Genomic DNA, 12,491 nt, shown 5'->3' with positions numbered 1-12,491 from the left:
GTTACTGAATAGTACACTGGTTTACTATACGAGTTATATTCACTTATATCACAAACGGGGTAACAATTATGCAATACTGGCGGCTACTGATAGGCAGGCCGACAGTGGTACTAAGTCAACTACATTTCGTACTAATCTAGCCACGTAACAGTGGTGGCAACAGAGACAAGTAGCAACTGGGCTACTGAATACTGATAATGATAAATGCGAATAATGATAATAAGGATGATAGTAACGAATGCTAATAATAATTATACTGACTGCTGACCAGCATCTGAGCTGGTTTATATAGATTTTAGTAATAATAGCGTGAGGCGCAACAAAGACTTATTCTTATGCTGGAAGCGGGAATAGATAGCGTGGCTTTCATGTAGGTCACTCACGAGTGATGACAGTGATACCGACCGCAGTACGGGCGGCGTGTCCAAACATACTCCCCCCCTTGAAACCACCTGGTTTCAACATTCATCCGGGGGTGGCGGGGAAGAAGTTGGCTATGCTGTGTACTTGCTGCACAGGCTGATGGCAGCGTCGATGAAAGCAAAATATCTGCGGCACCAACCAAAAAACGTTGACCCAGTTGATGCAGATGATAGCGCTGATGACTGGCTGGATGCAATGGTGCAGCTGTACTGCAATGGATGTGGTGCAAGCTGCGCGAACAGATGAGCAGCATCGATGCTGTCTGCATTGACGAAGGGCAGGCACCGATGAACTAGGCTGCCTTGGTGATGACCAAGCAGCGATGAACCAAGCTGCGTACGTGACTGCAGGCATCGTTGATATCAGCATGGGATGCAAGCCAAATGCATCCGAATAGACGAGCGATGATGCACTGGAAATCGCCTGCTACCTGGCCTGGTAGCGGTAGGCAACGATGGACTTAGCTGCTTCAGTGTTGTAAGCTGCGATGAATCGTTGCAGCGGAAGGCCGTCTGGTGCTGAAGCAGGAACCGAAGGAACTGACCATAGGTGAGAGCAGATGACCTGTCTGACTGCAGACGGTTGAACTGAAAACGAGGTTGGCGTAAATGGGTTGCATTTAGCCTGGAATTACAAAATACTTAACTCATAACGTTGGTGGGGCAGCAGTTTCGGTCGCCTCGGTTGACCAGAAACGCGCTACCCCTGAATGCCTTTGTGCTGGAACACGCCTTGCCACGTAAGATATGTGGCTAGCTCGATGAATGCACTACACTGCTGTGTAATCCACGATGACGAAAGCAACGACTGGAAAAAACTGTGCTGGCGATGAACTTGTAGAATGCGTTCCGTCGACTCTACTCAGCTTGCCGGCGGACGCTACGCTCCGACCGGCGGTTTGGAGGGCTCCTGAAATGTGGAATCTGGGTTCCACGACACTTGACACGAAACTGGCGGTTCACGCCAAAGGACTGGTTGTCCTTGAAAGACAATCAAGTCGACGGTAAACGCTGCAGATAATGAATCCCCGGATGGCCGCTCCGGCGAATTCCACTAACCGGTGGACGTTGCACTCCGCCCGGTGGTTTGGAGGACTAAGCTCCCGAAATGTAGAGGCCGAGCTCTACGGCATACAACATGACGATAAATTAGCAGAAATAGCACAGCACAGTCACTGCGGTCTTGTTACCACAGCGAGACAATAAACTATGGAAATCATCGTGGCTGGAGGCGCTCCAGCACCGGCTGAACCAGAAAACTCCCATGAACTTCCGAAACTTATCACGCAGAGGTGAAACAGAAACTTTCTGCGGCTTGGGACGCCACAGCAAAACGATACTCGAACTCGATGTCGAATTCACCTTTTAGCAGGAATGATGGCATTTTGTAGCAGGAACGATGGTACTATATAATACGAACAACTGCTTGCCAAACTCCAGAATATCCCTAACACAATTTCACATGAACAAATCCGATACCGCATGCAGCGGTTTGAAAGCAGGAACTACGTTAGACAATAGCCCTATTGTGGCTTCAATCGATGACAATGATACAATGGTTGCGTAGTCGAATGTGCCTTTCAGCACGACAATAGCCTTACAACAAAGGCTCAGATTCCTTGCACTCAACCGGTAGGCTACCGGCCAGCCGGTGTTTTTCAGCAAATTTACGGAGATTCTCCATGACGAGATAAATTTTAACAGGAACTGTAACGGTATTAGCACACAGCACTAGCACTGATAAAGTACAATGGCGGCAGGTGACGCCGAAACTATTGCTGATACACCAGCAAGAAAGAAAAAATGGCGACTTCGGCCGGAGCTATAGATTTGCACTAATTAATGCCGCGAAGGCAACGTAGCAGCTCCCATTTCGTATACACGTAAAAAACTTGAACATTGTTGTATGTTCCTGCCTCGCAATTATGGGAGTTGACGTCCCGCGAGTAAACAGTGCACTTAATTGCGGCAGCGTATCACACTGGAAGGGAGTGAACGTGCGAACGATAGCCGGCGGCAAACGAGGTTCACCGACAGCGTGACGATAGCCGGCGGCAAATTACAAAAACCGGTAGCATTCCAACAACCGGTGGCAAATAACGAAAACCGGCAGCAGGTGACCGATCCTGGTCACGGCACCAAAACTATGTTCGTCCGTTGTGGAAGGCCCTACGTTGTGTTTTCTAATTTTCCTTCCTGGCCTCTGCCAATTGTAGTAAATTGTACCGGGCAATTAAGGCCTGGCTACTTGGATCACTGACTCAGGGAATCACGGGTTTCTTTATGTTCGGTTACTGAATAGTACACTGGTTTACTATACGAGTTATATTCACTTATATCACAAACGGGGTAACAATTATGCAATACTGGCGGCTACTGATAGGCAGGCCGACAGTGGTACTAAGTCAACTACATTTCGTACTAATCTAGCCACGTAACAGTGGTGGCAACAGAGACAAGTAGCAACTGGGCTACTGAATACTGATAATGATAAATGCGAATAATGATAATAAGGATGATAGTAACGAATGCTAATAATAATTATACTGACTGCTGACCAGCATCTGAGCTGGTTTATATAGATTTTAGTAATAATAGCGTGAGGCGCAACAAAGACTTATTCTTATGCTGGAAGCGGGAATAGATAGCGTGGCTTTCATGTAGGTCACTCACGAGTGATGACAGTGATACCGACCGCAGTACGGGCGGCGTGTCCAAACACACCCCTTTCCTTCTAATCATTTCTTATATATGAACTAGCTGACCCGACAAACTTCGTATTGCCACAAATTAACCTGTGTTGTACATAAATCATGAATCTCGGATGATCTCTGTCACAATCTCGAGTTTTGCAAGCCCCCCAGTGGGCGGCACTTCCGACGGCGGGTCACCGGCAACACTCGCGACCATCTCGTCCTGAATGATCTAGTGTTACTATAGATAGTTTTTGTGGTCTTGTATTGACTAATGTTTTATGGAAGAGTCTCGAATTTCTCGAGTTCGATTAGTTTTTGAGTTTCGCAAAAATTTCTGTTTTATTTGTATGAGAGTTCATATCCCCCTACCACAGGGGTGAGAGGTCTCTAACTATCGTAAAATAAATTCAAGACTCCAAAATCTCCCACATGCCAAATTTGGTTCCATTTGCTTGATTAGTTCTCAAGTTATAAGGAAATTTGAATTTCATTTGTATGGGAGCTCCCCTCTTAAAAGGGGAAGGGGTCGTAATTCACCATAGAAAAAATTTCTGCCATGTAAAACTCCCACATGCCAAATTTGGTTCCATTTGATTGATTGGTTCTCGAGATAAGAGGAAATTTGCATTTCATTTGTATGGCAGCCCACTCTCTTAAAAGGGAGATGGGCCATAACTCGCTTTTTAAAGAAGAGAGGAGTCTCAATTCACCATAAAAAAAAATCTTGCGTCCAAACCCACTTACATGTCAAATTTGGTTCCATTTGCTTGATTAGTTCTCGAGTTATGAGGAAATTTGTTTTTCATTTGTATAGGAGCCCCCCCTCCTAAAGTGGGGAGGGGTCCCAATTCATCATAGAAAAAAATTTTGTCTCCAAAAACACCCACGTGTCAAATTTGGTTCCAGTTGCTTGATTAGTTCTCGAGTTATGAGGAAATTTGTAATTCGTTTGTATAGGAGCCCCCCCTCTTATAGTGGGGAGGGTTTCTAATTCACCATAGAAAATATTCATGCCCTAGAAAACTTTCACATGCCAAATATGGTTTCATTTGCTTGATTAATTCTCGAGTTATGAGGAAATTTGCATTTTATTTGTATAGGAGCCCCCCTTCCTAAAGTGGGGAGGGGTCCCAATTCACCATACAAAAAAATTTTGTCTCCAAAAACACCCACGTGCCAAATTTTGTTTCATTTGCTTGATTAGTTCTCGAGTTATGAGGTAATTTGTATTTCGTTTGTATAGGAGCCCCCCCTTTTAAAGTGGGGAGGGGTCCTTATTCACCACAGAAAATATTCTTGCCCTCGAAAACTTTCACATGCCAAATTTTGTTCCATTTGCTTGATTAGTTCTTCAGTTATGAAGAAATTTGTATTTCATGTGTATAGGATCCCCCCCTCCTAAAGTGAGGAGGGGTCCCAGTTCATCATAGAAAAAGTTTTTGTCTCCAAAAACACCCACGTGCCAAATTTGGTTCCATTTGCTTGATTAGTTCTTGAGTTATGAGGAAATTTGTATTTCGTTTGTATAGGAGCCCCCCCTCTTAAAGTTGGGAGGGGTCCCAATTCACCATATAAAAAATTTTTGTCTCCAAAAACACCCACGTGCCAAATTTGGTTCCATTTGCTTAATTACTTCTCGAGTTATGAGGAAAATTGTGTTTCTTTGGTACAGGAGCCCCCCCTCTTAAAGTGGGGAGGGGTCCTAATTTACTATAGAAAATATTCTTGCCCTCGAAAACCTTCACATGCCAAATTTGGTTCCATTTGCTTGATTAGTTCTCGAGTTATGAGGAAATTTGTATGGAAGCCCCCCCTTTTAAAGAGGAGAGGAGTTATAATTCCCCTTATAAAGAGGGGAGGGGTCTCAATTTACCATAGAATAACTTCTTGTCACCGAAGACACCCACATGCCAAATTTTGTGCTATTTGCTTGATTAGTTGTCGAGTTATGCAGAAATTTGTGTTTCATTTGTATGGAAGCCCCCCCTCTTAGTGGGGGGAGGGGTTTCTAACCATCACTAAAACCTTTCCTGGCCCCAAAAAACCTCTACATGCATATTTTCATGCCGATTGGTTCAGTAGTTTTCGATTCTATAAGGAACATACGGACAGACAGACAGACAGACAGACAGACAGACAGACAGACAGAAATCCTTCTTTATAGGTATAGATTGTTAAAATGAGTTTTTCTATTTTGGTTCTTTTTTTAGTTGTTGTGTGACTTTTTCATGTTTCATAAAATTGTACAAATTTTAAAAATATGCATCTTTGCCGAATGCAGTACTGGGATACCTCGATATAAGACAGCCTCGTTATAAAACAACCTCGATATAAGGCAATTCGATACAAGACAATTTTTGTCTTATATCAAAACAAATCCCTTTGACAAAGCTGGTAACGATACCAGAGCTGATTTTCCATACTGAAATCGGCGCCATGAATATGTTCATTATTTCAAAATAACCCCAAAAATAGTAAAAAAACTAATAGTTCAAACAATAATAAATAGTTCAAAAACCGTTAACGCATAACACAGAGCAGAACTGGCGACCGCTAATGCAATTTTTTAATTGAAAACCTGATTTAATCCACTTAGTGGTGAAAGGAACCTTTGTTATACCATCTTATATGTCATTTGATACGAGCATTTCCAGCTAAAATATTATTTTTGATTTGTATTTGAATTTGTATTTTCATAAAACTGACAGAGTCAAATTATATACCATCACTTTGAACTCAAGTTATTCCGATGTGAAATCTAAAAATTATCTTTTAGAGTCAACACATGCAAAGTATCCGATAACCGTGTAACCGTACTTCACGAATTTGAACCAAATTTTGTCAGATTGTTCATTTTAGGTCAGAAAGCAAAAATCTCAAATTCGGCATAAATATATTTCAACCCAATTATAGCTCTTCAATAACAACAGTAACCGTTTCATGCAAAATAGACGCATTCAAGTGCATTTATGCCGCCGTAATAAGTGTAAGAGACGAGACGCAAAGAGAATCTCTCATTTGCACATTGGATCTTTTGAAATGTTGCTCGTCAAATATTAGGTTTAGATAGAAACTATTTTCACATTCAAATTCCAACTCCAATCGAAAGTAGTCGAGTAAAAATGGCTTTTTTAGCGTTCTGAGCTGGAAATGATCATACAGAAATCGACACGTCTTTGGAACTTAATTCAACTGTTTGTTAACGCTGTGCTAGTTATCATCCCTATGCATCCTAGTGATAAACAATCTTCAGAGTGTATTTTAACCTACTAAGGAACTTTACAGAACATAGCAAAGCAATGAAAACATCGTGTACAGAATTTTTGAGCAGAACTGATTTTAGAGTGGCTGTTAGCTTCGGGGTACAATGCTAGTCTAACAAGCCAGTCGTTTGTTCGAATCTCGACTGATCGGTGCCGCTACAGAGTTAATAGGATCTTTGCCCTAGCTCTGTAAATTTTCTGTACTCTAATAACCGGTTGCGAAGTCTGTCGATAAAGGAGGGTCAAGCTCTGAAGGACGTTTACACCCATGGCTTTGCTTTGCTTGATTTTAAAGTGGTTTCTTTAAACAAATCATTAAATTTCGCAACCAGTAAGAGATAGATAGTTACTATATACAGCAAAGTTGCTTATTTCAGTGTGTTCTACAATTTTTGTAAAGACGCTATTTTTGGACGCGTTTAAAAAACAAAAATTTGTGTCACCCTATTAGGCGGTTTCACGGTCACCCTAAAAGTGTAAGAAAATGTGCTATATTTTATTAATTAACTGCTCCAAAGAAACACCCGTTAGAAAATTACACATTTTTACTATATTATTCTGTTTTTGTGGTTTGGTCCCATTAAAGGTTTGGTCGTTAAAGTTTTCTTGAATAAATTTCATCAATCATTTTTAAATATCTTTTGACCAGTAGAACCAATCCTTATGAAATTTGGCAAATACATTTGCAGTGTTAAGACCTCTCGTTTAATATTAAAACAATTGAAACTAGATAAATTATCTTGGTTAAAATCGCTATAAAGTATTGTAAATTTGAACGTATAATTTCAATTGCTCATAACTTTAAAACTAAAAGTCCAATCAAAAAACAATTCAATAGTGATCCATCTGGTTATATTACCTTTCATATGAGACTAATAGCGCATAAATCGGTTTGGCCATCTCTGAGAAACAGGCGATAATTATTACGTTGTCAAAACACGTTTTTATACATAACTTTTAAACTACTTGTTTGTTTTCAATAGAACCTCCTGAAAATTTTTATGATAGCAAGAGCTTTCATTTGGCACTAAGATCATTGAAATCGGTTGTGTGGTTCCGGAGAAAATCGTGTCACGTGGTTTTCACATTTTTGCTTATAACTTTTAAACGAAACATCGGACCATGAAACAATTCAATAGTGATACACTAGGCAATAATACCTTTCAAATGAGACTAGTAGCGTATAATTCGGTTCAGCTATATCCGAGAAACAGGCGATGGAAAATGAACTGCACACACACATATACACACACATACACACACACACACACACACACACACACACACACACACACACGCACACACAGACATTGTTCAGTTTAGTTGCGTTTAGTTTACATGAAATTTTTGGAAATTGGATAAGTTTACAAAATTTGAACCAAATAGAAGCACTTATAAATTTTGATAGTTCTTTTTCCCATGAAATTGCTGAGTAAGTTGTTACTAATGAGGGTAAGTGCAAGTAAAAGTAAGCTGTAAGATGAAATATTATTCTTTAACATATACATTGCGTAGTAAAGGTCTAGTTTATAGATTTTTGAACTATGCATAATTTTCTGTAATGCCATTCTATTTGATTCACAACAATAAAGTTTTCTTGAATAAATTTCATTTCTCACGCTGTTGTATTTTGTTCACCATGTGTAGGTTTTTGAATGCCATATTGTTATAAAGTTACAAATCGTATATTACGTATATACTAACGTATATTCTTTAATAAACTTGTTATGAGCAAAATATCGGAATTATTCAATGCATTGATAGTTTAAATTGTTAGGAAAATAGATCAGCATAAACCGACATCACAGAAACGAAGCAAGTAGCATGTGAGGTGTACCGCTATTGGCCCCAACTGGAATTTTCTCTCGTTTCTTCAAATGGAAAAATGGTGTCTGTATGCAGCAAAACTACCAGCAAATGTAAAATGTTTAAAATGTATCCGTCTGATGGTAGTCGAGTAATTCTGGGTCAAAATCAGGGTATTTTTTATAATCAAAGTTCTACAGCTCCTAAACAAGCAAACATAGAGGTATTCTATGTTCAGCAAAGTTGTGTATTTTTACTATTTATACAATTTTGATACATGAAAAAGTCATACAACAATTGCAAAAAGAGCTAAAATAGAAAAAACTGATGATACAAATTTATATACAATAAATAAGATTTTTCTACCTTCGCTGGGTAGATAGAATGTTACTGTATTCAACAAAATTTCTTGTAATAATATGTTCTAAAACTTTGCAGAACACATCAATGTGTTATATTGAAACTGAAGAAAAATAATTTTTTTATTTCACTTTTAGGGGGATTAATCAAAATTTAAATTGCACCAGACGATAGAACTTTCAATTTCAAGAAATTCTTCCGAACGTTCCATAAACCTAAAACCAAGTTTTCCCAGTCAAAATTCTAGTGCGCATCTCTTTTTGGCTTTGGGCCATTGTGCGCGCGAGTAACCGTGAAACAAAAGTTGGCGCGAGTGTTGGAGGGTTAATATCTTTTGAACGGCAAAACCGATTCTTCTGAAATTTTGCAGATATATTTGCAGCATTAAAATCTCTAATTTGCTGCCAAAATAATTCAAATTAGATAAATCATTTTAGATGAAATCGTTATAAATTATTGTAAATTTTAATGTGTTGTATTCAATTGCTCATAACTTTCAAATTAAACGTCCAATCAAAAAACAAATCAATACTGATCTATTAGGTTATGTTACCTTTCAAATGAGACTAACAGCGCCTAAATTGGTTTAGTCATCTCTAAGAAACAGGCGATAATTATTACCTTGTCAAAACAGGTTTTTCAAGCATAACTTTTTAGCTACTTGTTTGTTTTCAATAAAACTTTCCCGAAACATTTAGCGTTAACAAGAGCTTTCATTCGATACCAAGATCGTTGAAATCGGTCATTCGGTTCCGGAGAAAATCGTGTCACGTAATTTTCACTTTTTTGCTTACAACTTTTAAACGAAATGTCGGACCTCCAAACAATTCAATAGTGATATACTAGGCAATTATACCTTCCAAACAAAAGGAATAGCGAACAAATCGGTCCAGCCATCTCCGAGAAACAGGCGATAGAAAAGTTGCGCCCCGCACACACACACACACACACACACACACACACACACACACACACACACACACACACACACACACACACACACACACACACACACACACACACACACACACACACACACACACACACACACACACACACACACACACACACACACACACACACACACACACACACACACACACACACACACACACACACACACACACACACACACACACACACACACACACACACACACACACACACACACACACACACACACACACACACACACACACACACACACACACACACACACACACACACACACACACACACACACACACACACACACACACACACACACACAAACACACACATACACACGCGCGCGCGCGCCACTCAGCTAATAACTGATCAACGTGAAATTATGTCAACAGAAGAAGCATTTAGTGTAATCATATTTAGAAACTGGGTTAAGCACTGACTGGCTTTACTGACTTTAGTTTTCAGAAGGTCGCATAATACATGCAATAGGGTTGATTATGCGACCTTTTGAAAACTACAGCCAGATTTCAATATGAAGTAATTCATAGGAAGTCACCATCGAGATTTCCTTCTTATGACATTATTGGAACTATGAAGAAAACATGCGCCCCTCCTGCTAAGTTTATCGAAGAATTGCAGTTGTTTATTGCAGTCCATATTGAGTGGGTTGAAAGTCCTAAGGCCTATTTCAAGATAAGTTCTAGATCTACTGAACTTATGGACCAATTTCGGTAAATCGTATAAAGGACGATAGTATCTTGCAAATGAAACATATTGTGTGAAATTTGTGCGTCATCTCCGAGAAAACGTTAGTAGACAATTTATTACATAAACACATATATAAAAACACATAAAGCCTAGGTGCTACATTCCGTTATCGAAACTTGACATTCTGTTTTTATACGACAGACTTCGCAGCCAGCTGTTAGAGTACAAGACAATTGCAGGGCCAGTTGCTACGATCCTATTGATTCTAACAGCCTCTCACAGTCGGGATTCGAACATACGACGATTGGCTTATTAGGCCAGCGTCATGCCTCGAAGCCAACTGGGAGGCACAAACACAGAAACACATACGAGTATATATAAATTCATACATACATACATACATACATACTTGCATACATACAGTCAGACATTTGTCGATCTCATCGACCTGAGCTAAACAGTGAACGACACTCGGCCCTTTGGGCTTTGCTAAAAAGTCAGGTCTTCTACCGTGCGGCACTTTTTAAATTTTTCTTCTGTTCTGGTTTCCTTTTATGATTTTTTGATGGGTTTCAACTTAAAACCTAATTTCTTTAACCGTTATGTGTGCAACAAAAAAAACACCACAGAGAAAATTGATATTGTTAGAACATCAACAATTTTAAACCGATTTTAATTAAATAGGTCTCATTTGATTCGTTAATTTATCTAGTTTTGAATTATGTGGCCATTTGGCCATTAAAAGATTTACGGGGCCCGAAAATCCGGAATTCCGACAGAGTGTCCGCTGTGAGGTAGGGAACCGTTTGTATTGCAGGAAAATCAGTCATGCGGATATAAAAACTCTAAAAATTCATACAATGAACTATTTCATATAATGAGATGAATCAGGTTGGCCATTCCGGAGTAGGTTCCTGTGGGGTCATGGGTGGCCAGTCTAGGATTGGAGGTAAAACCTAGCAATATGGGTATCAAAGTTCTTGGAATTAGTTCGGGAGGTGATATTTTTTACATTTCAATGCATTTTGATTATTTATTTCGAAAACGGTTTCTACGGGGTCACAGATCATACCGCAGGATTCAAGATAATGCTTAGCAGAACTATCCGTTATACATTTGGAACCAGTTCCGAAATTATTATTCAGTACTAAACTGGCCATATCAGTTCAAAACATCTAAAAGATCCGCTAAACCAATCCTAATATTGGATTAGGCACCCAACTGGCCATCTGTAACCCTACAGGAACCCAATTCTGGGATGGTCAAAGCGATCTAAAATCACCAATTTATATAATAAGATGAAAAAAGGGTCCACAATGTCAAGTTCAAAGCTAATAGCTTTGCTGAAAGCTGATATTCTTTCAAAACAAGCGGCTTCCCACGTTTTACCGGACGTTGCTCCGGAGATACCGATTCCCGGGAACTACATGTCATTTGATGGCCAAATGCTTTGTCTAATCAAAACTAGATAAATGTACGAATCAAATGCCACTGGTTTCATCCAAATCGGTTCAAGATAGCCAAAGTTATAAACATAACAAATCATGGGTACCCGGGTACTCATGTCGCCCTCCTACGTAATAAAAAAATTCAAGTGCCTCTCATTGGTAATCCCCTTTATGGATATGCACCAGAAATACCTCAATTACTTAAGATCAACGAGCTTTACGATGTCGCAAAATTTCAATGTCGTATGTTTTAAATTAAATGAGTTATAACTATTTTAAAACTGAAAGGGTACCCGGGTACCCTGTTGCACACATAACGGTTAAGTTTGGCCATTCGTAAAAAAATAATTGAGCTGAAAGGCTGATTTGGAAATTTTAAGCAATAAAGGACTTTTAACATTTTATGATCGCCATCTTGTCCAATATAAATAAACATCTGCACATTTGAAGACAGGATTTACAAACTTAATGCAAAAAACAGATCGAAAATCGGTTAAGAATTGATCCTAAAATGGTGATTTTGCCAAGTCATGTACTAGTTTTCCACATATGGAAAAGGCAAAAAGTTAAATTCTTTTCAAAATATGTTTGTGAAATGTTTGCAAATGTAGGGTATTGTCGTTATCGTCGGGCCACTGTTATGGTCGGGCCATCACGATTTTACAATTTTAGTAACTCATGATATCTATGATACAACAATTGTAAAACTTCTTATTGTGATAGCTAACTTTTCACACGTACTGAATTCAGTGAATAAATCTTACAAAAAAAAGTTTTCCAGGCGCAATGAACTTTTCTTCAAGAAATGATTCATGAAATGCAATTATCGAGATAAATTTT

The sequence above is a fragment of the Sabethes cyaneus genome, chromosome 2, assembly GCF_943734655.1.
Source record: "Sabethes cyaneus chromosome 2, idSabCyanKW18_F2, whole genome shotgun sequence".
Lineage (NCBI taxonomy): Eukaryota > Metazoa > Arthropoda > Insecta > Diptera > Culicidae > Sabethes > Sabethes cyaneus.
Note: the sequence above shows the minus strand (reverse complement) of the source record.